This window comes from Quercus robur, chromosome 4 (assembly GCF_932294415.1).
Source record: "Quercus robur chromosome 4, dhQueRobu3.1, whole genome shotgun sequence".
Taxonomy (NCBI): domain Eukaryota; kingdom Viridiplantae; phylum Streptophyta; class Magnoliopsida; order Fagales; family Fagaceae; genus Quercus; species Quercus robur.
In genome coordinates this window covers 53,147,195-53,167,387 of record NC_065537.1, presented here as the reverse complement: position 1 = coordinate 53,167,387, position 20,193 = coordinate 53,147,195, and the positions used below count along the sequence as shown (strand labels likewise).

General features: G+C 37.1%; 1 protein-coding gene across 6 annotated transcripts in view; it reads right to left on the bottom strand.

The window, feature by feature from the left end:
• The window catches only part of LOC126722968 (pectinesterase 2-like), a 112,312-nt gene that overhangs the window by 57,952 nt on the left and 34,167 nt on the right, over positions 1-20,193 (bottom strand). The window lies entirely within an intron of this gene.

Here is a 20,193-nt window from a genome sequence, read left to right as displayed (position 1 = left end):
TCCATCCTACATCTACTACATCCTAAACACTTTCATCAATTGAACACAAGAATACCCTCATTCGGACTTTCCAAAAGGCATAGTTTCTACCATCAAAATATGGTGGAGCATTTAGAGACTGAGATCGATTCATCTCAAACGAGGTCAAGGATCGCAATAAGGTAATTAAACCACAGCAAGTGCACCTACTCTGATACAAATTGAAAGCTCGAAAATGTGTTAAAAACACAAGAGCTGTTTAGACCCCCAATTTAAAATTACGGCTCGATAGATTTTACTCTAACTTATACTAAGTGCGGAATAGAGTAAATGCGAACAAATAAACAAATAAACTACTCTAAGCCATATTCAATATAACACAGCAGTAATATGAAAGCTAAAAGAGTAGGGAAAAAGAATGCAAATATAAGATAACATTCCGATGTGTTATCGAAGAGGAAACCGAAGTACTTGGCGAAAAACCTCTCTGCCGCCCTCCAACCGGTAATCGATCCACTAGATAATCAGTTGGGATACATGGGTTAGCAAGAAACCCTCCAAGCCTAATCTACCTGATGACTTAAGCCCTCCAAGCTCCTACTCTAACAAGGCTTCTTGAAACCATGTCATATCTAGCTCTCCGGATCCTAAAATCCACCTGATTGCATTCGCCAAAGTCTAGCTTCTTCCAATGCTTCCCAGCAGCACCAAAACCTCACTGAACACTCTGAAAAGGTGTGGTAAGTGTTTGGGCTATCAACCTCTTAATGATATGGAAATGAAGAGGTAGGAGTTGAGAAAAATCCACAAGTAATTATGTAGAGAAATGTGGGTATCACAGTCTCTAACTCTTAAGGTTTGTGGTTAGGGTTTTCTCTCAGATTTACTCTTCAACATCTGTGGGTAATGGAGGTATATATAGTGTAGGTATAGAAAGTGTGTATCAAAAATGACAGTCTAGCAAAACAAAATATTTCGCAGGTGTCTCATAGGAAGGCCTTACCCGCGAGACACTCGCGAAATCCAGCTGTCTCCATCTTGTCCTGACTCTTCGCATTCCAGTCATGTGTAGGGTACATGCATTACTTCGCGGGATGCTTACTTGCGAGCTACCCACGAAACACTTCAGTTTTCAATTTGTCTTGAGTCTTCACACACACTCTCTCTCGCACACAACCCTTACAAATAAAACCCACATGAAATACAAGGTACAAAAGATTGAACATAATTACAATCAAATTTGGCACGGAATAAAGCCAACAAAAATATAGTTGTAAATTACAACTTTACATGCATACTTGTGAATATTTGAACATGTGACTTAAAAACCCAACTTGAATGCTTTTAAAAACTCCACAAAAACTCTGAGGTCCAAAGAAACTCCAAGTCCACGTTTGGCGTTTTTCTATGGGTCTCATGTACTGTTTACGGGACCTGCAAATATGGAAAAACGTAAATGTTAAGTTAAAACTAGGTCCCACGTCACTATTCACACATTTAAAAATTATTTTACTACAGTATTTTTACTTTTCAATTTTTAGCAATAAGCGATATCCAAACAGACTCTATATATACTCTTTTTTTTTTTTTTTTCTTTTTTTAGAGTTTTATGCTAGTATTGATTTCTATTCCGTGTAGGTGTAGCAAAGTTGTTATTATTTTTTTTTTAATCATTACCAAGTGGGACCCACGGTTTTATATTATAGTAGTAGACTTGTAGTAGATTTTTGTCTAATCCATCAAGTTTTTGTGATTAGACTACCATTCAATGGAACAATGTAGAGTTTTTTTTTTTTCCTTAATCATTACTTAGTGGGACCTTGGTTTTATATAAAAAATTGTAGGCGTAGAAGTCTACTACTCCTAGGAAAGGTACCGTGAATTCATTGAATTGATTTTTTTTTTTTTTTTTTTTTTGTCTTTTGTGTAGGGGGGCAAATAAGATATTTCAGGTTATTATAATATTATTAGTAAAAAATTTGAAGGGGGGAAGGGGGGGGGGGGGCGGCTAGCTATCACGTAATTTTGCATAACATTTGAGAGATTTGAGTATTTTTCCCCCTCCCAATCATCTCTTATTGCATTTAGAGATAACAATAAGTTACATAATTACGTGATAAGATGGTTCCAAGATATCATTCAGCAATAAAAATAAAATTAAACTCAATTTTCTTTCTTTAAGTTAATTTTGCAATAAAACCAAAGCAAATAATATTGCTTTGACCATATAGTTATCACTATAGACTGGGACAAACATTTCACAAATACCTACTATGCATATAACTATAAACTATCATAGGAAGTTTTAAATTTCAAATAATTTACCACCTATATAAACAAATAGCATCTTTCCAAATAATAGGAATTCAATCTTAACAGCTAACATGAAAAACTCAAAAACCACATCCCAAAATGTCATTGAAAAAATCAACACAAAGATGACTATAAATATTTGTGTTAATTTACTATTATATTGGTGTGATGCCACGATTTAATGTTGGGAAGTAGGAATTAAGACTACACAAGCCAAATCTGAGAAGATAGAGAAAGAGAAAAGCAGTTTACTATGAGTGTGTAGTAGCTGAGCTAGAATTTCAATTTAGGGGGGGCAAGATCAAAAGACAATAATTTAAAATAAAATAAAATAAAAAATTTAAAAATATTAATCAATATTATTAATAAATTATAAGCAATAGTAATTGTCATTAAAATATATTAAAATTTAAACAACTGTAAAATAATTAAACAATTGTAAAACAACCAATTCTTAGTTACTAACAATTAAAGTAAAAGAGTGTCGGGGGTGAAAAAGTTTCATTTCCGACAAATGAGATTTATGTTGGGTTGGGGGTCTAAACCGAAACTTGACAATGGGCTTGATGCACAACCCAAAGGCTATCGGTGAAGATTCAAGGAATCCACTATATTTTATGCCTTGGGCTTAGATTGGAACTGACAAGAGTAGCCTATAAACAATCCCTACAGCGGACATATCAGCACAGTTAAAAAGCATACTGCAAAAAATAACCGAGCAGTAAAATGTTTCTGCAGAAAACAGCCTAGCGGTAAGGTGTTTCTGTAGAAAATAGCCCATCGGTAAAGTAAGATAAAACAGGATAAATCTCTAGCTGTTAGCTACTTCACAAACTAAGGAAAATATTTACATTTTTAGACTCATCATTCGTTAGCTCTGGAGAGGAGTCTTCTAATACAACAATATGAGGGAAAAATTCTATAGTAACAATTACATCATAATCATTGATAGTAAAATAATAAGTAAATATCATGAGTTCCATTATGACAAATAATGAGGAAAACTTAGTGTGAGATGAAGGGAGAGAGAGAGAGATCACAGCTAGCGCTACAAGATCATTATGGTGCTAAGACATGCTCATAAGTATAGTGAGTAATGAGTAGAGAGAGTCATTTGTAAGTAGTATGAGTAATGAATGAAAGTGTATAGTAAGGCTGCTGGAGCTTTTTGCTAGGGGTAGATAAGTGTTTATGAGTAGAGCTATGAGAAGTGTTTTTGAGCTAGAAGTTGGGGAACTTAGTTTCTAGACTTGAAACTAAGAACTCAGTACCTTTTTCAGAGCTTAGAAGAGGCTTAAATAGAGAGGTTAAGGAAAAGTCTTTCCTTCTGTATGTCTTAGTGTATCTTGGTCTCTTTAGTGTGTTGTTTTAGCATTAATAGAGAGTTCCATTTATACCTGGGTTTTTGGGGGGTGATTAGCAAATAATTTTTGCTAAATCTTTCCCAATCCTCAAAAAATCCTTAGAAAATTGTTCTTGGGATTTTAGCTAATAGCGGTAAGCTTAGCTTTTAGAAAGTTGTTGCTGTTTTGGGTAATAATAGCTGGGATTTTGACTTAGTATTGAATGCTGATTGGCCTTGACTGATGGGATTAGAGCATGCTTAAGGCTAATGATCTTGGTTATGCTGCAACTAGAATCAGAGCTCCCTAGGGTAGATTAGATCACCCCATGCCAAGTGTCAACCTTGAAGCCTTTGCTGGGAACTTTGCTGGGATCCCCTTGGTACCCTCCAAATCACATTTCCCTAAGTTTCCTCATTTACGGTTCATGTGCTTGGTCCATGAACTAGAGAATGCACATTTTTAGTATGAAAATGAACTGATTTCATATTGTTTCAGGAGCTTTAATGGTCTAATCACGGCTGCTTTTGATTTTTGACCGACTAGGTTGGAGAAGAAAGAAGGGACAGCTAGCTGAAGCTTCCCAGCTTTCTTTCACATCCCTCTCAGTTTTATGTCACATGAGAAATGATGGGATTTCAGCTTGTGAAGGAAGGATTCAACCCTTGAGGGACACGTGTCCTCTTCTGATCTGATTGGACAAGTTGGGCCTGATGGGAAGGGGCTCCAATTGTTCAGTTGTTGCTGAAATTTGGATGGTCAGCTCACGTGACCTCCAGCTACTGGGATTTGTGTGTGGGCTAGGCCGGCTCAGCTGGGCTTTGTAGTTGAGCTCCTTTGAGCTTGGTTATCACTACAAAATGAAGAGTTTTTCCATGGGTGATATTCATGGGCTTTTGTAGTTTGTTGATTATGGAAAAAATAGGCATAGTTCTCATAAATTTTGTGAAAGAGATATTTTTTGAGAGATAAGTAATTTATATTTCCCATGAGTTAGGGACTTAGTATATGTAAAGAAAGTGTTGAAATAATACTTGATTTTGTAAATATGTGCCAAAATATCATTTGGGCTTTATGAAATAGTTGCCAAAATAATATTTGGGCTTTATAAAATAGGTGTCAAATTAATACTTGGGCTTTGTAAAATAGGTGCCAAATTAACATTTGGGCTTTGAGCATAAAGTAATTGTTTTTGCCAAAATAATATTTTGAGCTTTGTAAAATAGTTGTCAAAATAGATTTGGGCTTTTGTAGGAATAGTTGCCAAATTATTATTTGGGCTTTGTAGGATTTTGTAAAAATATTTCCGTGTAGCAACGGACTTAGTAGAAGTGTCGTATCGTAACGGGCTTTAAAGTTGCTGCATCATAGTGGGCTTTGAAGATGCCACATCGTAACGGGCTTTGTAAGGGTTTCGTGAAGCAACGAGCTTTGGATGTGTCGTGATGCAACGGGCTTTGTAAAGATGTTGTATAGCAACGGGCTTTGGAGGTGCCGCATCATAGCGGGTTTTGAAGATGCCGCATCGTAGTGGGCTTTAGTGGTGCCATGTAGCAATGGGTTTTGTAAAGGTGTTGTGTAGCAACGGGCTTTGTAAAGGTGCCGTGTAGTAACGGGTTTTGGATGTACCATGTAGCAACGGGCTTTGTAAAGATGCCGTGTAGCAACGGGCTTTGGAGAGGGTTTTGTTGAGCTTTTTGGATTTTCCCACAAGGTAAGTGCTTTTGGGCTTTTTATAGAGATGGTATAATTTTGTGACTCAATATGATAGCAATATGGTGAGTATTTTTGTGAAAGCCCAAGTTGAACAATACGTGGGCTATAATGGGTAATATTCGTGAGAGGGCCCAAGGCAATTTATGGACCTGTGTACGGAATATTTGTGATGGCCCAATGACATGGAGAATATTTGGGTAATATATATGGAGAATATTTATGTGAGCTCAAAATAATTTATGGGCTTGTGTGGGTATTTTTTTGAGTGGACTAATGAAATTAAGGCCCGAAAATTTGTACCTCAACAAAGAGTAATCTATGTACACAAATTTTAGACATCAAATTTGATTCCTTATAATAATTTGAGAAAATAAAATTTTAACTTTCTTTCTTTGTACTTCTAATTATTTAAAATTTAGCTTTATGGTAAAAACTCAAATTTTGAAACTTTAAGAAAAATAAGAGATGGAGGTGAAAAAGATAATGCATGCTTTACTGTTTTAGTACCATACAAGACATTATTATTATTATTATTATTATTGTGGGGCCCAATAATTTATGGGTCAGGTCCCTTTGCTCGTGGGAAGTCCAAGGGCCCAAGCCAAAGACAGCTACGGCCCAAGCTCAATAACATAAAGCCCAAATGGCCCGGAGATGTTGCCGAGGACAGTTCGGTCCTCGACAAACCCAAAATTCCACCAAAAAAGAAGGGCAAAAACGGTATAGGACTAGACTGGGTAGGAGATCCAAAATATCTCGAGAAAGTTGCCCTCATTACCCTTCCCAGATAAGACTCAGCATCCAGCAAAGCCGGATTCTTCGGCTTTATCAACCGTCCCCAACAATTCTGGGATTAGACTGACGGGACAAATATCAGTCTCGTAAAAGTTGACCCTACACGTGGACGAATGATAGCAAACGTAGGCTAGTATAAAAGAGAAAGTAAGTAATCTGGATAAGGGAAGGGGGGAACATTGGACAAAAAACCAAGGACTCCCATCCTACCACAAGGAGAAAAGACTCCATGGGTGTAAACTACTTAAAGAAGTATGCATACCGCAAAAAATCACCGCCGGACAACCGGAGGAGGACCTTAATGATCCTCGGACAAAGTCCGAGGAGTCCAACCCCTCAGGGTGCAATGCTAGAAGGCTTAAATGTTCAAATCCAACTCTTATTTTTTACATGAATTCCTCTAAAAATAGGACCGGACCATCGCCCTGTGATCAAAGGCAAGCCTTTCAAAGCCCACTCTCTACAAATCATATTGTGAGGGATCTTTCATGTATGAGCCCAACATCATCGTTGGGCCGTTAAAGAAATCGTGTCCCTACAATTGGCGCCGTCTGTGGGAAGGCTAGCGTGTTGGCTCAGCTGGCGATGGAGTCAAGGCTATACCTAGCAGAGGTCCGCGAAGTTTCCTCCATCTCCGGCGATATGCAGTTATTGCTTCGACATAAACTTCCGTTAGGGGCTACGCCTTGCAGTGCCGATGGCGCAGGCAACTCTAGGGGCTTCCGGTCTCGAGCCGACTCTCCCCGCCCTGGTCTAGGGGCTAACCTTCGAAAAATAAATAAATACAGGGAAAAAACTACTTAAAATTAAAAGTTTTGGACAGAACCAAGGCCTTGCATGGTCCTCGGACTCAAGCCTATGGGGAAACCAAGTACTCAAAAGTTTTGGACAGAACCAAGGCCTTGCATGGTCCTCGGACTCAAGCCTATGGGGAAACCAAGTACTCAAAAGTTTTGGACAGAACTAAGGCCTTGCATGGTCCTCGGACTCAAGCCTCTGGGAAAACCAAGTACTTATAACGAAAAACTACATTACAAGGACTGATGCAATATAGAGCAATATGTCGCCTGAAAAGCGATCGGGGTTCCCAACTGCTCAGTCAACTCCTCGGATAGGTTATTTCGAGATTATCATTCTCGGACAATATTTTCGCACTTATTTCAGAACGTTCAACCGTTATCTCGGTTAGTTTCCTAAGTTTAACTTACTATGAATTGTTATTATTATGCCTGGTAGTGTCGGTAAATTAGAATTATTTGGATTGTGTTTCAAGGGTTTTTGCTCTAAATATTGCTGAGGAGAAACACACACATGAAGCACACCCATTCACAAAGTGGTGCTGCCAAAAGAACAGTATTCAAAACAAGTAAATAAATTTCCATTTTTACTAAAACAAAGAGATAGTACAGCGTACAATGAAAAGCTGGAATCAGCTTATGTTAAAGCTCATTGTATAATTGAAAGGAAAGATACAAGAGAAGAAGATAAAGCCGAGGAAGTGGATCAGAGGAGAGGTTGGCTACTGCTCCAAGACCTAGTTCTTCCTCAATGCTTTTACATGCCCATAACTCAGGCAGCAAAAGAAACCCAACTTGAGCCTTACACCGCTGAAGGAAAGGTGTAGGGAGCCGGAAGTTGAGGAGCTTTCACCAAAAATTTGCCTGCGACAGGGCAGAGGCGCTGATGGCGGAGAATCTTTCTTCTGAAACACCAAAATTCTGGCATGAACAGAACCTGCTTCGGATTTTGACTAAAAGGGGGAGAAACACCCTTTCCCCTCTGTCGAAGCGGAGTATTCTCTTGAATTTATGCTTCTTGTGCCCGTACCTCACTACTTTGAGTCTCAGGAGGACACGGCGCCTCCGTGGCGGAAAGAGTTCCTTTTCCTCAACCCTCGCCTCAGACATGATATACTAAGGGAGGAAACTGAAGGACTTGTGCGAAGGTAAAACACATTTCTCTCCTATTTATTTAAAAAGGTAAGGTGGTGGCATTTAATTCTCGCAGCGTCCCAAGGAACGCTATAGACAAAATGACTCTGGCTCAACTTCCAACGCCACCTGCAACCATGGGATTAAAGGAGCCTCGTAAAGGCGCACCTCGAACACTGGGACGCCAAAAAGTACCGCGTGACCAAAGACTACAGAAATATCTCTTAACTTGTGGGCCTAGTGAATTCGCGGCCCAGGCCCGTTCTGCATGGGGGGCCCAGGGACAATGGCCCACGCCGAGGAATAGTCGTTTCCAAGGACAATCTCCTGCTCGGCACCTCGTGAAATACCTGAGGAAAGGAAAAAAGTTTTGGACAGAACCAAGGCTTTGCATGGTCCTCGAACTCAAGCCTATGGGGAAGCCAAGTACTCACAAAGTTTTGGACATAATCAAGGCTTTGCATGGTCCTCGGACTCAAGCCTATGGGGAAACCAAGTACACAAAGTTTCGGACAGAACCAAGGCTTTGCATGGTCCTTGGACTTAAGCCTATGGGGAAACCAAGTACTTACAAAGTTTTGGATAGAACCAAGGCTTTGCATGGTCCTCGGACTCAAGCCTATGGGGAAACCAAGTACACAAAGTTTCGGACAGAACCAAGGCTTTGCATGGTCCTCGGACTCAAGCCTATGGGGAAACCAAGTACTCACAAAGTTTCGGACAGAACCAAGGCTTTGCATGGTCCTCGGACTCAAGCCTATGGGGAAACCAAGTACTCACAAAGTTTCGGACAGAACTAAGGCTTTGCATGGTCCTCGGACTCAAGCCTCTAGGGAAACCAAGTACACAAAGTTTCGGACAGAACCAAGGCTTTGCATGGTCCTCGGACTCAAGCCTATGGGGAAACCAAGTACTCACAAAGTTTTGGACAGAACCAAGGCTTTGCATGGTCCTCGGACTCAAGCCTATGGGGAAACCAAGTACACAAAGTTTCGGACAGAACCAAGGCTTTGCATGGTCCTCGGACTCAAGCCTATGGGGAAACCAAGTACACAAAGTTTCGGACAGAACCAAGGCTTTGCATGGTCCTTGGACTCAAGCCTATGGGGAAACCAAGTACACAAAGTTTTGGACAGAACCAAGGCTTTGCATGGTCCTCGGACTCAGCCTATGGGGAAACCAAGTACTCAAAAATTTTTGGACAGAACCAAGGCCTTGCATGGTCCTCAGACTCAGGCCTATTGAGATGCTAATTACTCGGATGGGGAAAGTCTTCGGCTCAGATACTGTAAAATCTTAAGGCCAATGAAAGCGTTAGGATGATGGCGAGACGCCCCAATATTTGGTAGCCTAAGGGGGCTGTTCATTTTTGCGGGTGATATGTCCTCGGATGACTACTTATTACACCGCATAAAGCATCCAGTTCTAATCTTGGCGTTGTTTTGGGTAAGTATCGTTATTCATCGGTAAGCATTGTTGTGTCAAACAATTTTATTAAAGTTATAGTGATATCTTTTCGTTATCAAGCATTTTGGCCTTAGTTATCATTGGTTCAAATGCTATATTATTATGCCGAGCAGTGCTTGCAAATTTGTAAAAACATAGAAACAAAACATGCGAAGTAAAATAACAACAATTTTTATTAATATAAAAAAATTATTACAACGTACAAAGAGGGGCTTAAACAAGCCTATACAAAAAGTGAACTGCCGAAGCAGAGAGAACATCCGCAATACAGATAAGTAAACAGCCAGGTGTCTTTTAAACTCGTCTTCGAAGTCTCCTTAATCTCTGCCTCAGTATTTCTCATATTGAGAGTAGAACCTTTTTTAGGAAAAGTTGAAGGAGAAGGAAGAAGAGGATGAAGGACAAGGAAGAAGAGGATGGAGGAGATGAATGAGGAAGATGGAGGAGATGAATGAAGAAGATGGAGGACATGAGTAAAAGAAGGAGGAGAAGAAGAGAGAAGAGATGAAAAGGAAGAGAAAGGAGCAAAAGAGGGAGAAGGAAAAGCACCAGGATGGATCTTGTGGTGGAAAGAAGAAGAAAGAGAGGCAAAGGGGGGCGCCAGTGAACGAAGAGAGGAAGAAGCAGGGGCACTTGGTCCCTGCCCCAGTCCTGACTCCTAACACGCTGGCGCCATGTTAGATATGCTCGTGAAAGAGCGGGTGGTACTGATGATGTGCTTCCTCGGCTCAGTCACGCCGAAAGTGTGACGTGACGAGTCCCTGCTTCGGATTTTGGCTAAAAGGAAGGCGAGACAAATCTTGAGTCTCTGCCATCCTTGCCCTGACCGAGCCATTTCGAGCTTCGCTAGAACATAGTGTTTCTGGGAGGGGAATGGTTTTTTCATTGCTTATTACTACGGTAAGTGTATTTCAGGCTAAGGTATAGCCGGAGAGTAAAAGTGAACTCCGGAAAGAATCTAAGGATTTCAACTTTTGGCAGGGTTAAAGGGATTCGTTTGTGAGGGAAACAACTCTTGTTTCTTCTCTTTATATAGGGGACGAAGAGGAGAGTACTTAATGTGTTCAAATCTCCAAGGAAATCTGTAAACATGAATACGCCCGTTTCGTCCCCCCACGCCATCAAAAACCGTTGAATCTGGGAGGTCTCGTAAAGGGAAGACATTAAAGACGCGCTTCGGATAACCAAACGGCATAAACGCATTGTGCGCAATTTAAGAGGAATATCTTGTAGACCGGTACATTCCCTGGGCAGGTGAAGAGTCGCCAACGTCCGTCAAGGGCTGAATTAAATGAGCCATAATAAAGGCTCGGTATTACCAAAACCCCCCTCTCCAACCAAGAAGTCGGACAGCAGAGTTTTGAGGGGCTATTGTGGGGCCCAATAATTTATGGGTCAGGTCCCTTTGCTCGTGGGAAGTCCAAGGGCCCAAGCCAAAGACAGCTACGGCCCAAGCTCAATAACATAAAGCCCAAATGGCCCGGAGATGTTGCCGAGGATAGTTCGGTCCTCGGCAGACCCAAAATTCCACCAAAAAAGAGGGGCAAAAACGGTATAGGACCAAACTGGGTAGGAGATCTAAAATATCTCGGAAAAGTTGCCCTCATTACCCTTCCCAGATAAGACTCAGCATCCAGTAGAGCCGGATTCTTCGGCTTTATCAACCATCCCCAACAATTCTGGGATTAGACTGACGGGACAAATATCAGTCTCGTAAAAGTTGACCCTACACATGGACGAAGGATAGCAAACGTAGGCTAGTATAAAAGAGAAAGTAAGTAATCTGGATAAGGGAAGGGGGGAACATTGGACAAAAAACCAAGGACTCCCATCCTACCACAAGGAGAAAAGACTCCATGGGTGTAAACTACTTAAAGAAGTATGCATACCACAAAAAATCACCGCCGGACAACCGGTGGAGGACCTTAATGATCCTCGGACAAAGTCCGAGGAGTCCAACCCCTCAGGGTGCAATGCTAGAAGGCTTAAATGTTCAAATCCAACTCTTATTTTTTACATGAATTCCTCTAAAAATAGGACCGGACCATCGCCCTGTGATCAAAGGCAAGCCTTTCAAAGCCCACTCTCTACAAATCATATTGTGAGGGATCTTTCATATATGAGCCCAACATCATCGTTAGGCCGTTAAAGAAATCGTGTTCTTACAATTATTATTATTATTATTATTATTATTTTGTGTAAAATTTGAGTTCTGCGGGTGGTACTTGAAATAAAAGGAAAGGAATTTGGATAAGTAAAAAAAAAAAAAATAAAAAAATAAAAAAAATAAAAGAAGCCTTGAATGTTGGTCAAAGTGTACACATGCTTTAACTTAAAATAATATATGATAGTTAGTGGCCATTTATTTTGGTGTCAGGCTAATTGATAAAAGTAGGAGTTTTGAAACTCTGAGAAAAATAAGAGATGGAGGTGAAAAAGATAATGGATGCTTTACTGTTTTAGTACCATACAAGACATTATTATTATTATTTTGTGTAAAATTTGAGTTCCACAGGAGGTACTTGAAATGAAAGGAAAGGAATTTGGATAAGTAAAATAAATAAATAAAGAAGCCTTGAATGTTGGTCAAAGTGTACACATGCTTTAACTTAAAATAAAATATGATAGTTAGTGGCCATTTATTTTGGTGTCAGGCTAATTGATAAAAGTAGGAGTAGTACTTTTAGTAACACTACAAAATTTGTCAATATTTTTACAATAAATTGAGATGCTAGTACATCATAGGTCAAAATAAAATAAAATAAACTAAAATATTATGAAATTTTGTTGTGTTTCTAGGCTTACTTAAGTGGGATATGTATTTTATTTATTTATTTTTTCATATCATGGTACAATTTGTGTATAGTCTTTGTTTTACTATTCTAATGTCAAGAGGGGCAAAAAAACTACACTAATAAGTAGAACTATATATAAATGGTTTTTTAGGTCCCCCCTTGTCTCCACCCTTGTCGGTGTGGCCGTTGCCACCACTTGGGTTCATGAGGCAAGCCGATGGTCTATCTGGGTTCAGTTTGAGTTGAGGGATTTGTGTTAGAGAGGTGTGAGTTCTTCATGGTCTTTGTTAGTGGCGGCTCTAGGAATTTTTTTTCTATGAGGTCATTAAGAAACTTAAATTTAAAAAAAATTTATATAAAAAAGAACTTGAATATATTGAGTTATTGAACAAAAAAATACACAAATACATGAAGTTTTACAATTTCTTTCTACAAGTTTTCATATTTTGAAATCTTCTCATGATAGTTTATTATTAGTTGTCATTATTTATTGTCAATGTAAGTATGACCATTTTATTTTGTTAAGTTTGTATAATACTTTTATTTTTATACAATTGTAGTTCTATATTTGTCATTGTTTTTTATAAAAACTAGCTGAAAATAAATGACAAAACTCAACCCCACTTGCATTGTATAATTATTAACCCACACAACCACACTCATTCAGACATAAATAATACACTAAGTTGTTGTTTGATTATTGTGAGATAAGCTAATATGTGACCAGGGTGTGGAAGACTTAAAACAAGGTGTGCAAAAATATTTTAAGAGTAAATTAGATTAGTAAAGCAATATTATGTATATAATTTTTTTTTTTTTTTTTTTTTAAGTCAGGGGGGTTCATTTGAACCCCCCTGAAGTGTATGTGCAGCCGCTCCTAATATTTGTTTTCAAATTTTAGATTTTGGTTTGAAATTGTGTCATTTAGGCTTGAGGTTTTTGTTTTAAGTTTAGGTATGAAATGACGTAGTTTTGATGCATTCTAGCTCTTCACTTGGTCATCACTAAAATGACATAGTTTAGGGGTTGATTTGGCAAAAATTAAACACATTAACATGATGATGTGTCACTTAACAGCAAAAATTAACTGTGGGGTGAATTGCTAATGGAACTAAACTTCAGGGTGTAAAGTCATGTGATAGGGTAAATATTCAATCTTGATATGGCTTTATCCATTTTCACCTAAATTGGTGAAATTATATCCAATAATTACTTATGGATTACTCCCTCCGTCTCAAATTGTTTGGTCTGTATTCCATTTTAGGATGTCCCAAAATTATGTCTTGTTTGAAAAGTCAAACACCATTAATTTATAAACATTCCCTTTATGCCCTTAATTTATTTGTGGGAACATTTTTTTAATTTAAAAAAAAAAAAAACTAAAAACAATAGAGTTTCTAATCTACATAATTAAAAATTGATTTAAAGATAAAGATTGAATTTGAATTAGGCTTGGTGGCTATAGAATTTGGATTTGAATATACTAAGAAACAATGATTTAATTTTCAAATTTTTTGGTAAAAGTATATGTTCTCTAATTTTATAATATAAGCATTGTTATAATTACCGTTCAAGTTCAAGTTAAATAAAAAAATTTAAAAATTTAAAAACCATTTTTCCTGCACTAATTCAATGTACCTATATATTGCTATTTTTTTTAAAGATATTTATATATATATAAATAATAATAATTAATTAATTAATTATTATTATTATTATTATTATTATTATTATAACTGAGTCTCTAATGTAAATACGTAATTTTGAAACATCCCTGATAGTTTATCACTTTATAGTTTATACTATATTTATTTTACACCATTGTCTGGAACCCTTTGTACCTCATGCTTTTAATCACTAGATGCATGCATTGTTCTTGAGTGTTAAACAAGCTACCAAGTGACAACCCACTGGGACAGCCAAGAATTTTAACAATCAAGATTTGTTAGGACATATGTGGAACATGTTATGAACAAATGTCATTTTGAATTGACTAATCTTTTGACAAAACACACTTTACTTGTAATTGGGTAGATCTAAGATGTGTTTAAGTCTTCAAGTAACATGTTGTTCAGGTCAAGAGTTAAATCCATGCAAATCTGTTCAAGTGAAGAAGTGTTGTATTTTAAATCTTGACAGATTGTATCTATCGAGGTTCAAAAGGCAATTTTAACCCAATGCTCAACAGTTGCTGGACAGATACCCTATCTATCAAGAATTACGAAATTCAGATTTCTAGATCTATTTTTCACGCATATCCAAGCTATGTGTTTAGGTTTTCTTTTCTCACAACCTAGATATATATATAATGATTGTTTTAAAAGCCATCTCACTTGATGCAACTTGATGACCGGAGACAATTTGCCCTTGTTCATCTTTCTCTTGAAGAAGCTGCTGGGTTTGTATGCCGTAGGGTATTTAGACCAAGGAGTTTTTTGATCTTCATCATGTAGATGAACTAAAGAATTTTACAGTCAACATCTTTCTCAAGTTAGATTGTTAGTCACGTACTGGGATCCGTGCATCGATTAGTTAGTCACGTACTTGGAGCCGTGCATTGAAAAGAGAGATAGTGGTACTGAGATTGGTATAAGGTAATGAGATTCCTTTACTTGTAACCGCTTGTTTTGATAATAGTGGATTCTCGGGAGTGGTGATCTTAAATTTACCCAGTGAGGTTTTGCCTCGGTGGTTTTCCTGATTTGTAAACAAATCACCTGTGACAAATTTAATTTCCACTGCATTTAGTTATTTGGTGATTTGTTTGTGCTACCACGCGTATTATATTAATTAATTCACCTGGTTAATTAATTGGTTATTTTACCAAAGAAGTCAATACATTCTTGGCCTATCAAGATTGTTCATACTTCATCCTCAAAACATAAAAAATAAAAGATTGTTCATACTTCATAGTATATAACTCATTCTCTCTATTGCATAATTTATAAATATTGTTGAGGTACAAATTTTCGGGCTTTGATTTTATTGGCTCACTCACAAAATACCCACATGAACCCATACATTATTTAAAATCCACATAAATATTTCCCATATATATTACCCAAATATTCTCCATGTTATTGGGCCTTCACAAATACTCCGTACACAAGCCCATAAATTGTCATGGGCCCTCTCACAAATATTACCTATTATATCTCACATATCATCCAACCTAAATTTTCCACAAAATGTGCTCATCATATCACTACCAAAATTGGGCTGCAAAATTACACTATCCCCACACAAAGCCTAACATCATTTGGTTTGTGGATAAAACTCAAAGAAAGCCCAAATTCCAAAAGTCCCACTACGATGTGGCTAATTCAATGTCCCACTACGATGTGGCAAATTCAAAGCCCGCTATGATGCAGCACTATTTACAAAACTTGCTACGCTGCGGCACTATTTACAAAGACCGTTGCTACATGGCACCTCTAAAACCTATTTCTACACGGCAGTACTTTACAAAGTCTCAAAATCATTTTCACAAAACCCAAATACTTATTTGACATCTATTTTCACAAAGCCGAAATACTAATTTGGCACTATTTTTCAAAACTCAATTACTAATTTGACACTATTTTATAAAGCCCAAATACTAATTTAGTACTATTTTACAAAGCCCAAATTCTTATTTGGCATTCATTTTACAAAGCTCAAATACTAATTTGACACTATTTCATAAAACTCAAATATTATTTTGGCAACTCTTTCATAAAACCCAAGTACTAATTTGACAATTATCTTTACACTATTTTTATAAAAGTCCAAATGCTAATTTGGCATCCATTTTACAAAGCCCAAAGCCATTCTAGCAATTATCTTACAAAGCCCAAAATAACATTTTGGCAAAGACAATTACTTTATACTCAAAGCCCAAATGTTAATTTGGCACCTATTTTGCAAAGCCCAAATAATCTTTTGGCAATTATTTCATAAAGCCTAGATGCTACTTTGCCACATATTTACTAAATTCAAATATTATTTTAACATTTGTTAAATCCCTAATTCATGGGAAATACAAATTATTCATCTCTCAAAAGAATATCTCTTTCACAAAATTTTGTGGGAACTATATCTATTATTTCCATAATCAACTAACTATAAAGCCTATGAATATCACTCATGGCAAAACTACTCATCTTGTAGGGTTAACCAAGCCTAAGCAAGCTTATCAACAAAGCCTAACTGGGTTAGGCCAGCCCACACACAAATCTCAGCAATTGAAGAACACGTAAACTGGTCAGCCAAATTTCAGCAATAATTAAACAGCTAGAGCCCCTTCCCAACAAACACGTGTCCACCAGGGGATGAATCCTTTCTCCACAAGCTGAAATCCCATCATCTCTCAAGTGACATAAAGTTGAAGGTGATGTGACAAAAAGCTGGGAAAGCTTCAGCCAGTTGTTACTTTTTTCTCCTTCAACTCATTCAGTTAAGAAACCAAAGCTGCCATGACCAGACCAGTGAAGCTCCTGAAACGACACAAAATTAGCTCATTTTCATACTAAAAATATGTATTCTCTGGTTCATGAACCAAGCACATGAACCCCAAATGGGGAAATTTAGAGAAATGTGGTTTGGAGGGCACCAAAGGGGATCCCAGCAGAGTTCTCAGAAAGGGCTCCAAGGTTGACACTTGGCTTGGGGTGGTCCAATCTGCCCTAGGGAGCTCTAATTCTAATTGCAGCGTATCCAAGATCATTAGTCTAAAGCATGCTCTAATCTCATCAACCAAGGCTAATCAGCATTCAATGCTAAAGCCAGAAACCCAGCTGTTATTACTAGAAACAACAGGAACCTTCTAAAGTTAAGCTTACTACTCTTAGCTAAAAATCTTAAGAACGATTCTCTAAGGATTTTCTAAAGATTAAGGAAGATTTAGCAAAGATTATTTGCTAATCACCCCCTGAAAACCCTGATATAAGAACTCTCCATTAATGCTTCAACCAACCAATAAGGCACTAAGACTTACACCAGAAAAGTTTCTGCCTTAACCTCTCTGTTTAAACTTTCTTTAAGCTCTGAAAAAACCTCTGAGTTCTTGGTTTAAAACATAGAAATTAAGTACCCTAGCTCCTAACTCACAAATACTTTCTTATAGCTCTACTCTTAAACACTTACTTGCCCCAGCAGAATATTCCAACAGTACTACTATACACTCTCACTCATTATTCATACTTCTCACAAATGATTCTCTCTACTCACTACATATATCATATTCATGAGCATGCCATGGCACTATAATGATCTTACTGCGCTAGCTAGGATCTCTCTTTCTCCCTTCATCTCACACTAAGTGTTAGTTTGGATACAGATTATTTACGTTTACGTTTGCGTTTACACTTTGCGCGTTTCAGCTTTTTTTTTTTTTTTTTTTTCTTTCTCAGCTGTGCCGTGATTGTTGACTTTGGCACCAAACTTGTTGCACACCTCAGCAACTTGTTAGCACTTTAATCAACTTTTCAGCGTTTAAAAATTATTTTAATTAATTTTTCAGTACCTTTTACACAATTTTTCAGAACTTTTCAGTTACGGGACCCACAAATTTCATTTTTTATCAACTTTTTCATTAAAAATGGGTCCCACGGTACTATTCACACATTTAAAAATTATTTTGCTACAATGTTTTCAGTTTTCAGTTTTCAGTTTCAGCAAAATAAGTTCTATCCAAACACACCCTAAGTCTTCTCCATTATTTGTAATTATGGAACCCATGATATTTACTTATTTATTTACTATCAATGGTTATGATGTAACTGTTATTATAGAGTTTTTCCCTCATATTGCTGTATTAGAAGACTCCTCTCCAGAGCTAATGGATGATGAGTCTGAAAACATAGATATTTCCCTTAGACTGTAAAGTAACTGACAGCTGGAGACCTATCTTGTTTTGTTTCACTTTATTGCTAGGCTATTTTCTGCAGGGACACCTTACCGCTGGGCCGTTTTCTGTAGAAATATTTCATTGCTGGGTTACTTTCCGCAGAAAGGCTTTACTGCTGGGTTATTTCTTGCAATATGTTTTTCAACCATGATGACGTGTTCGCTGTAAGGATTATTCATGGGCCACTCTTGTCAGTTCCAATCTAAGCCCAAGGCATAAAATATAGTGGATTTCTTGGATTTTCACCGATAGCTTTTGGGCCGTGCATCGAGCCCATCGTCGAGTTTCAGTTTAGACCTCCCGACCCAGCATAAATCTTATTTGTCGGGAAGGAAACTTTTTCGCCCCCGACAAATATATACAATAAGAAATTAAGAACTTTTGTGATAAGAATTGAGAATGCCACAGGGCCCACAAGTACATCCTGGATAAAAAATCATCCCACTTTTTGATTACTTGACTAAGACTTATGCTTGGCAATCTCTTTTACACGAAAATTAAATGACATTAATGAGTATACAATGAAAACTTATACGCATCTTTGGTACTATATTTTCTTAATTGGAAATCCCATTGAGGTATTAGATTTGTGGTTTATGGAGCTTACCTTCAATGGAAGAAGTCTTTTATTTTATTTTAGGAAAAAGAATATGGATGGAATTGTCGTACTTTCCTTATGTAGCATCATAAAATTAATGTGAGCTAGATTTTCTCACAATTCTTAAACCGTATATAAACCCAACCATTGTAAATCAATTCTCTGACATCCTGTTCTATCAAAAACAAAATATTAAAAATTACACTCTGAAAATTGAAGGACGAAAGGATGGTGTACAACAAAACTTTTTTAGAACTTGTGATTGCGACGATTGGTGGTCCGTTTATCTGGAAGGTGTACTTGTACAAGGAGTTTTGTATCAAATGTTGAAAATAGGAGGTTGTTCGTGGTGTATCATGGAGTTTTGGGTTCCGTATTCATAATAAAATACTTTACTTGAGTTTTGGGTTCCATGTCCATAATAAGATGCTTTACTTATATTTTATACAATAAAAGTATCTGTTCTTTGATCTCACCCTCTCTTACCGGTTTCTATTGATTGGGTTTCTTTAGGAAATGAATTTATTAATGAATTGAACTTGTATTGTGATTCTGAATCTTAAATTGTTTCACTCTTATGGGTGTAAAGGATACTCCCATTTGCAGTGTTATACTATATTAGTTTTAGGACTCTTATTCGTTACCCTTTATCCTTTTGTAGAGGCTTTTTCTGCAACATAAAAGGAGATTGTAAAATTGGTTAAGAAACTCCATTATTTTCTTAAGTATATTTCAACAAATTTTCCTCCCCTTGAACTGATTCATTATAAGATACAAGTTTTCTCATATACTCAAAGCTTAGTGAATAAATTTACATAATGGGCTTGTTAGAATACAAGCCCAGACCTTTTTTTTTTGCTAAAATATACAAGCCCAGACTTTAATAGGGCTCATACAAGAACTTTAATAGTTTTTTCGTATCATAAGGGAATGAGTTTTACAAATGAGCGTAAGTTTTTCACACGTGTGATTAAATTTGCGTGATGTGGACCATTTAATCAAATTTAATATACACATATTACAATCTTAGAGATTTTCTGTCTCATATAATTAGAAACCAATGAAGAGGATCGTCGTCTCATATATATATATATATATATATATATAAAAGATCTCCATATCGTTTTATTTGGCCATAGATTATACATAAACAAAGTATTAGCACTGTTCTTCGTATAATATTCTGAGGAATATGAACTAGTTCCTACGAGGTTAACCAACATTTGTAGCTATCTCTAGAAAGTTGACAAGTAGTTTTCAGCAAGGTTTGAATGTTATCCCTTCTAGATAATTACCTACCGCTTTATTTTCAAAGATTTGAATCTTAAAAAGTGAAGGCATACTTTTTTTTTTCTTTTTTGAGAAACAA